The 9,438-nt window shown below is 39.6% G+C and overlaps 1 pseudogene; it reads right to left on the bottom strand.

Moving 5' to 3' along the window:
• Positions 1-7,505: 7,505 nt before the first annotated feature.
• Positions 7,506-8,074, bottom strand: LOC103594670 (annotated as a pseudogene).
• Positions 8,075-9,438: the final 1,364 nt, after the last annotated feature.

Raw genomic sequence — 9,438 nt, 5'->3', positions numbered from 1 at the left:
TTTTTCCGTGTCCGGCAACGGATCGCAACCCTCAGTGTTGCCCCCGTACCGGGCGGGCGACGGGTTCGCAAGCCTCGGCGTTGCTCCCGCACCTCGCTCAGCCAGTGAGCAGGAGCCGGTCTGTATGTGGGATCCGAACCCTCGGACGGGAGCGCCGCCGCGCTTCCCAAGCGGCGCACTATCCAGTGCGCCACCGGGCCGGCCCAATCCTAAATGCTTTTAAAAGTGTCTTTATTGGGGCCGGCCTGTGGCTCACTCGGGAGAGTGTGGTGCTGATAACACCAAGGCCACGGGTTCGGATCCCATATAGGGATGGCGGTTAGCTCACTGGGTGAGCGTGGTGCTGACACCAACAAGTCAAGGGTTAAGATCCCCTTACTGGTCATCTTTAAAAAAAAAAAAAGTGTCTTTATTACTGTCCTTAGCTGTTTCTTAAATCTCTGTCTAAGGAGGGCTTCAGCCTCCTTAGACCTTCTCCTCTTACTGGTACACGTGTGCTGATATTTATCTTTGAACTTGCCCTTCCATTTTCTTCTCTTTGCTCTTTACACCATGTTTCCACAGCATCAATTCCACCCTCCCCCAATCATGTAGCAGCATGCATAGTTGGAACTCCAGTTCCTGGGAAGGGGAGGTTCTGATTGTTCTGTACCTGAAGTCTTTACTTTATACTTTTTGGTCAAATGAATCTGTATATGTCCTTTATTCTGTAAGCCAGTTCAAGTTGGATATTTTGTTAAACTGAATGGTATCCTACTTAGGATTCATTTGTTAGTTTTTAGAAAGCTTTATTGAGATATAACTCACATACCATGCAATCCATTCATTTAAATGTACATGCAAAATGTTTTTTAGTTTATTCACAGAATTGTGCAATCATTACCACAATCAATTTTAGAATATCTTCATCACCCCCAAAAAGAAACCCTGTACCAATTAACACTCACTCTCCATTTCTATCCATGTTGGACTTCTGACTTCCGAAACTGTAAGATAATGAAGTTGTATTGTTTTAAGCCACTAAACTTGCAGTAATTTGTTATGGCAGCCATAGGAAACAGTTGAACAAGTGCTTACTAGACATTAGTATATCCTTTTTGAGAAGTGTCTTTTCAAATCTTTGCCTATTTTTCAAGTGGATTATTTACCTTTTTATTAAGTTGTTAGAATTCTTTATATATTCTAGACACAAGTCCCTTATTAGATATGTTATTTGCAAATATTTTCCCACATTCTGTGAGTTGTTTTTTCACTTTCTTGGTCATGTCTTTTGAAGAATAAAAGTATTTAATTTTGGTGAAGTCCCATTTATCTGTTTTTCTTTCGTTACTTGCGCTTTTGATTTCCTTGACCTAAGGTCATAAAGGTTTACTCCTAAATTGAAGAATTTTATAGTTTTAGCTTTTACATTCAGGTCTATAATTCAGTTTAGTTAATTTTGTGTGTGGAGTAAGAAAGAAGTCCAACTTCATTCTTTTGTATGTAGATATCCAGTTATCCCAGCATTATTTATTGAAAAGACTATTCTTTGTCCTTTGAATTGTCTTAGCATCTTCGTTAAAAATCAAGTGAAAATCGTCATGCTGAAGGGATACCTGTACTCCCATGTTCACTGCAGCACTCTTTACAATAGCCAAGAGTTGGAACCAGCCCAAATGTCCATCATCAGATGAGTGAATAAGGAAATTGTGGTATATCTACACAGTGGAATACTACTCTGCTATAAAAAAGAGTGAAATACTGCCATTTGCAACAACATGAATGGACTATGAGAAAATTATATTAAGTGAAACAAGTCAGACACAGAAAGAGAAGTACCACATGTTCTCACTTATTTGTGAGAGCTAAAAACAAACAAACAAACAAGGGGGGGAAGACACAACAATCACAATTCCTTGAACTTGTTAAGACAAGTGAATAGATATGATGTAGTGGGGTGGGGGGAGAAAGGAACGGGAGAAAGAAGAACGGGTAAAGGGGCACAAAAATCAACTACAATGTATATTGAGAAGTTAAAAGAAAAAAGAAAAGAAAAAAATTAAAAAATAAAAATCAAGTGACCATTGAAGCATATACTTTAAATAGGCATACACTTTAAATGGTATGTGAATGACATATCAATAAAACTGGGTTTTTGTTTATTTTTTAAGTGTTTAGAGAAAGAAGATGAGGTATTAATTTAGAGCATGGGCATATGAAGCCAGATTTACAAGGAACAGAACTGAAGCCCAAGATGTGGACTTATTTCTGGACTCTCTGATCTGTTTCATTGATCTACATGTCTTTCTTTATTTTTTTTATTTTTATTTATTTATTTATTTTAAAAGATTAACGGTAAGGGGATCTTAACCCTTGGTGTTGTCAGTACCATGCTCAGCCAGTGAGCAAACCGGCCATCCCTATATAGGATCTGAACCCGTGGCCTTGGTGTTATCAGCACCGCACTCTCCCGAGTGAGCTACGGGCCGGCCCCTATATGTCTATCTTTATGCCAGTAGCACATATTCTTGTTTACTGTAGTCAGTTATTATTTTTAATAAAGTTTTTATTGTAAAGACAATATATTATCATTATAGAAAAATATGGTTAAAAAGAAAGAAGAAAAATATTACCAATTATTACAATACCCTGAGACAACCACTGTTAGTGAATTAATATATTTATCTTTTCCTTGTTTCTACATTTTGGGGTTTTATTTTTAAACATGTCTGAGATTAGAAGTATGTTCAATGTCGTATTTTGCTCTTTTTACTTAACATTGAAATAAATGCATTTTCCCACGGTACTAGAAACTTCACAGAACATCTTTCCTGATGGTTGCATTAGTGTTCTCCTGTGGGAGATTGCCGTTTATTTAACCAATCTCTTATTTTATTTTATTTTTTTAAAGATGACCGGTAAGGGGATCTCAACCCTTGGCTTGGTGTTGTCAGCACCACGCTCAGCCAGTGAGCAAACCGGCCATCCCTATATAGGATCCGAACCCGTGGCCTTGGTGTTATCAGCACCGCACTCTCCCGAGTGAGCCACGGGCCGGCCCTCAATATATTTCCTCTTTTGTGAATTGTTCAAGTTCATTTTTTTTTTTTCCAGCTGGGTCCTTGACCAATTCTGACTAATTGCTCTGTATCCTAGCTTTCCTACACTCTTCTTTTTTTTTTTTTTTTTTTTGGCAGCTGGCTAGTATGGAGATCTGAACCCTTGGCCTTGGTATTATAACACCGCGCTCTAACCAACTAAACTAACCAGCCAGTCTCACTCTCCTACTCTTAACACGTGTGGGTCATTTGCTCAGAACATATCAAAAGGGGCTTTCTGAGTAAAGAGAATATTAAAGAAAATATAGATATCTGGAAAGGGGCTTTTCTTCAGAAAGTAGAGGGATGAATAAATGGGGCCAGAGTAAAATATCCATTTCTGAAAGAGATACTAGTCCTCTCTGACCAGCTCAAATAGTCAGAAAAGTTAACATATGAAGCCCTTGGTGGGCAAAGTACTAAAATCTCGAGAATTTTCATACTTAAAAATCTCCAAGTTCTAGTTCCCAACGTCATACATATTACCTTAAATTTAAGCTCCTCAGGATAGAAGGAGAGGCTACTGTGTAGAGTGTTGAAAAGCCATTACCTATTTATGTCCAAGACAGAAGAAGAAAGACTAAATTTAAACTGTCTTAAGGCAGGTATGGGTTAGATATTAACAAGGACTAACAAACTTTTACAAATGTGAGTCTCTGGAAAAGACAGTTGTAAAAATCCATACGGGCCTCTTACAAAGTAACTTCTTACAAAGTAACTGATAATTCCTTGATAACTTCTTGTCTTTAGTAGTCATGTCCTAAATGAGAATGGGGTGGGCTAACTAGTTGGGATTCCAGTCAGTCCATGGAAGGTGATGTAAGGTGAAAAATCATGATTTCATAGGGACATGTCATCATCACATCATGCAGAAATTCTGGGCATGAGTGGGAATCCCACAGAAGTCAAGAGACAAGGTTGAAGGTAGGGGGGGAATACCAAGCCGGAACCTGACATTTCATACTGCTTCCCTGACAGGTCTTTTTCAAAGAAACAAGAACTGAAATGTAGTCTGAACTGGCATGCAAAACAGGCCGCTATTTCAGTCTGAATCACGAGCAGGGGCCACAGTAGACCATCTGAAACTGAGGGGCAAAACAAAACCGAACACTAAAGCAGGAGCTCACATGATGAAAAATTGAAACTGTCCATTAGCTATGCTGGGAGCCAGGCCAGGAAGCAAAATTTTAGAGCATTTTCTTCCTGGCTAGGGCCATGCAGCAATGATCTTCTTTCTCTCTCTCTCTCTCAATCTCTCCCCTCTTCCCCAGAATTCCTGCAGTCCCCTCGTCTGCCACAGAGCTGTGGGACAGAGGTCTCTTAGCATTGCTTTGCCTTTCACTGCAGTATTGCCACATCACCTGGTGCTTGGCCCTCCCCCATCCCAGCACAGGATCACAGCAGCCTGCAGTGTTGCCAAGGAGCTGGCATCACCCAGACCAGAGAGCAGGATTGTGCCTGAAGTGGCCAGCCACGTCATCTGTAACCCAGGGTGTTTATGTGCTCTGCAGCTCAGCAATGCAAGGACCTGCCAGCGATCCTCAGGCTTATTCTGCTTTCTTTGTCCTTCAAGAACTGGATAGCCATCATTAAAACAAATCACAGAAAGCTCTGATGGAAAGAATATTTAGGCTTCCCTCTTGAAGTACCTTTTCTGCCTTCCTGCTAAGTCATTTTCCTCTCTCTCATACTCCTGGTCATCTCTTTTTCTGAAAAGCCCTCCTTAGCCCTAAGACCTATTCGCTCAGGTTCCTGTTCATCTCTCTTATGATTATCAGAAAAGAATTTTTGTTCAAGGCCCAGCTGCCTCCTAACCAGGGAAGCTGAAGGAGTGTACAGAGGATGTAAATTAATTTAAATATTAGCTTAAGTGACACATAGGTTTTCAGTACATATTAGGTACCAAATGTATTTAACTTAATTGAAATCAAATACAAAAACACTTCAGGTATTTGAGAGCCAAGGAAAATTTAATTTTTAAATTATTTATGCACACGTAATTATTAAAATCTCAGGCTCTTGATTTAGATAGACCCAAGTTTAAATCTGGGCTTTACCAATGACTGACTGTGACCTTGGGCACCTCACTTCACGTCTCTGAACTGCCTTATCTACATAGAAAGAAGATCATAACATTGCCCACAGGGGTTTCAAGAGGATTAAATGTGGTACTCTGTGTAAATGAGCCACTTATTCACACTTGTGAACACTTAAGCAACAGCCACATCTTTCTGACCGTGTGTACATACTTTTTCGGATATTCTCTCTGGACACCTCTGTTTCTTGACCATGATCTCTGCAAGGGCAGTACCAGACAGACCGTCTGAGGGAGTGGTGTTGTCTAGCTGACTGATCCCATATGCATAATCGCAAGTGAGCTCAGATACCAGTATAGTCTGATGGTATTTGGGGTAGACTCAGGAGAAGAGCCTGGATCATTGAATTTGAGGCACAGGATTAATATCTGCATCATGAACCAACCATGCTACATCAGGCCATTATACACAGTTGCTAAGTATTAGGAAACTCATTTATTTATTTATTCATTCACCCCAACATTCATTGAACATCTATTATGTCTGTAGCTTTCCTCCTATGTTAACGATGTTGAAAAACATACAAGGTCCCTTTCCACTGAAGCTTACAGTTTAATTGTTTAACCTAAAGAAATAATGAGGCAATTTAATTCATAATCAATGGAAAACAGTTCAATTCAATGAGGCAAGGGAACATTGCGTTGTGTTTTCTCAAAACAAAACTAGAACCTCCAAAGTTTAGCTCTTGGAAGAGAATATAAAGATAGGAAGAACTGGCTGGCCAGACAGTCCTGAATCTGTCTCAGTTTCCCCTTCCCTCAGGTTTCCTATGTTTTTGCTATTCCTTCTCAAACCTGCTAGCCCAAGCACAGACTTTAAAAGTTTCGGTTTAAGGCTGCGCTCTAACCAACTGAGCTAACTGGCCAGCCCTTAAAACTTTTGTTTGTAGATGAAATGAGTTGGAGTCCTCAAGAAAACATTTTACTAAATATAAGGGAGAACAAGAGGACCTTTCTGAAAGCAGTATGAAATGATCGTATGACTTTGGAAAATTGTTTGGCAGTATCTATCTATAAAGCTAATCATAATCATATATATACCCTGTGGCTCAGCAACTTCATTCTTAGGAATATACTTAATGGACATTTTTTGTGCACGTTGTTCACTAAACCATGTTCTAGAACGTTAACAGCAGTACTATTAGTAATAGCCAAAAATTGGAAATAACCTAAATGTCCTGTGGGACAGAATGAACAAATCAGGGTATCTTGACACAATGGATACTACACAGTATGAGAATGGACAACCTACAACTACATGCAACAAATGGGTGAATCTTACAACACAATGTTGAATGAAGGGAACCAAAGGGCATATGCTGAACGATTCTATTTACCTAAAGTTCCAAAACAGTCAAAACTAATCTATGGTATTTGAAGTCAGGATAGTGATTGTTGATGGGGCTAGTGACCAAAGAGGGGACAGGGACTCCTGAGGGGCCAGCGATATTCTGTTTCTTTGATTTGGGGGCTGATTGCACAGGTGAAAGTTCATTGAGAGATACACTCAGGGCGTGTGCACTCTTCTATATGTATAGCACAGTTCAATAGAAAGTTTTTTATAAAATAGTGTAAAACAATCTGATTTCCTCATTGTTCTACAGCTAACTCACTTACGAGCTTGGTTTGAAAAATCTATAGCTTGCTTTCAGAGACTGCACAAATGCCCAAGCATTTTGCATATGTTCCTATTTTCTCAGTTCCTTGAATACATACTGGGAACATGTGTGGTCTTATTTCTCACCACACCTGAGCTAATGTCTAGACACCTCTGTCCCCTCGGTGCCCTCACTCACTATCTTCTTGGTTCTTCCAACAGCTTCTTATCTACCAACTGAGGGATCTTCCAGTCCCCAGAAGATTGGTAGGACTATGGTGAATATGTGTTTATTTATTTTCTATATTTATTTATTTATTTTTGGCAGCTGGGCTGCACAGGGATCGAACTTTGGACCTTGGTGTTATCAGCACCACGCTCTAACCTACTGAGCTAACTGGTGGATATTTATATCCAGTGAATAGGCATATCTTTTGGGTAAGATCCCAGCCTCTGTATCTAAGAGTGTCTACATTCCCAATATAAACCCAATAATAAAATAATACTTCAAGAAATCAGTAGTTATTGCATTCATACCATAAGTTCTCTCCCCATTTACAGTATAAGCTCCATTAAGAGCAGGGATTTTGTTTTATTCACTGCTCTGTTTTATTTTACTCATGGCTGACATAGAACACATAGCATCTAAGACAGGCTCTGGTACATAATAGGTACTCAATAAAAATTCTTCCCAAAGAAGCCCCATTTATTACAGAGAACATACAAAGCCCTTTCCTCATAGGAAGACGTACTGCTCCCCTGCTCCTGGGTGATACATGTGCCTCTTCCATAGTTCCCAGCTTTCCCTTCTACTAGCACTTTCTGTGTTGGTACAGTGTTTGTAGAGATACCTGATGCATTTATTAAGTTTGTGCAGGTCATCAACGAACATTTGTTTCCAACCATTTTCTTCTTTCGGATATAACACAGCAATTCATGTCCCTTCCAGCCTTGCAGCCACCTAGGGCCCTTTATCAGTTCTTTGGGTGCTTTTCAAAGTTTCCTAGCATCCCGATGTTGTCATACACTCTGAAGATATAACACAGCAATTCATGTCCCTTCCAGCCTTGCAGCCACCTAGGGCCCTTATCAGTTCTTTGGGTGCTTTTCAAAGTTTCCTAGCATCCCGATGTTGTCATACACTCTGAACACAGCCCTCTTCTCGTTCCAAAGATCAACCACTTTGGGGCTGGAGGATGAGCCTTACACAAAAGAACCCAGGGACACCCAGAGAGAAGCTTCTGCAGACCAGGGGCACCAGCCTCACAGGCCCCTACCTGCCCCCCCAAAGAGGCCTCCTGCCATTGTTTCCCATAACAGTACAACAAACAAGCCCAACAATGAAGACCAGACGTGGCCTTCAAGGAGATGACAACAGGGACCGTCCCCGCTCACCTCACACGGGTGCTAGGGTGGAGGCTGCTGTCTTGTGCCTTACCCAGCTCAATAAAAATTTCTTGAATGAAATAATTATATTCAAACAGAAGCCACACAGCACAGAGGATAAAAGTGTATATTCTAAAATTAGATTGCTTTGGTTCAAATGCCAGCTCTGCCACTTGCTAGCTTTGAGGCATTGGATAAGTTATTTAATCTATCCATGCCTCAGTTTCCTCATCTGTAAAATGGAGGTATTACTAGGATACTTTCTTCTTGGGGTTACTTTGAAGTTTAAATAAACTTGTAAAGATAACGTATGGAATTGTTTGGTGACTGCTATGCAAAAAGTGAGCTTGCCTTATCTCTTAGAAACACAGGAAAATTGAAGTCTTCTGATCATACAGTAGAATACATAATAAAAAGAAGTGCTAATAGANCTTAGAAACACAGGAAAATTGAAGTCTTCTGATCATACAGTAGAATACATAATAAAAAGAAATGTTAATAGAAACCAAATAACTGAAATAAAGAAAACTTTCAAAATTATTAAAATTCAGAATCCCAGCAAGATTTTCTGTAGGTATAAACAAATTTATTCTAGAATTTATACGGAAAGGCAAAGGAGCTAGAATAGCTAAAACAATTTTGAAAAAGAATGAAGGGGGAGGAATCATTCCATCTGATAGGACTTCCTATATAGCTATTGACTCATCCTAGAGTGACGATAATCGAGACAGTATGGAGTGACAGACACATAAATCAATAGAACAGGCCAGAGAACCCAGGAATAGATCCACCCAAATACACCCAAATGGTTTTGACAAGGGAGAAAAAGCAATTCAATGGAGAAAAAGTAATTTCTTCAACAAATGTCCTGGAGAAATCGGACATTCATAGGCAAAAAAAAAAGAGCCTTGACCTAAACCTCACATCTTATTCAAAAATTAATTCTAAACGGATAGTAAATTAAAATGTAAAAAAAGTCAACCACTATATGATTCCATTTATATGACATTTTCAAAACGACAACTGTAGAGATGAAAAAGTGATTAGTGGTTGTTAGAGTATAGGGACTGTGTGTGTGTGTGTGTGTGTGTGTGTGTGTGTCGCTCACCAATATAAAGGCACAGCACAAGGAGTTCTGTTGCAGTGATAGAAAAGGGTTTTTTTTGTCTTGATTGTGGTGGTGGTTCTGCAAATCCATACATGGTTTTTTATTTTATTTTATTTTATTTATTTTTTTCCTTTTTGTCTTTTTTCGTGACCGGTAACGGGATCGCAACCCTCGG

The sequence above is a fragment of the Galeopterus variegatus genome, unplaced genomic scaffold (genome assembly GCF_000696425.1).
Source record: "Galeopterus variegatus unplaced genomic scaffold, G_variegatus-3.0.2 Scaffold1598, whole genome shotgun sequence".
In the NCBI taxonomy this organism is placed as follows: Eukaryota; Metazoa; Chordata; class Mammalia; order Dermoptera; family Cynocephalidae; genus Galeopterus; species Galeopterus variegatus.
Note: the sequence above shows the minus strand (reverse complement) of the source record. Positions and strands in the feature narration are given on the sequence as shown.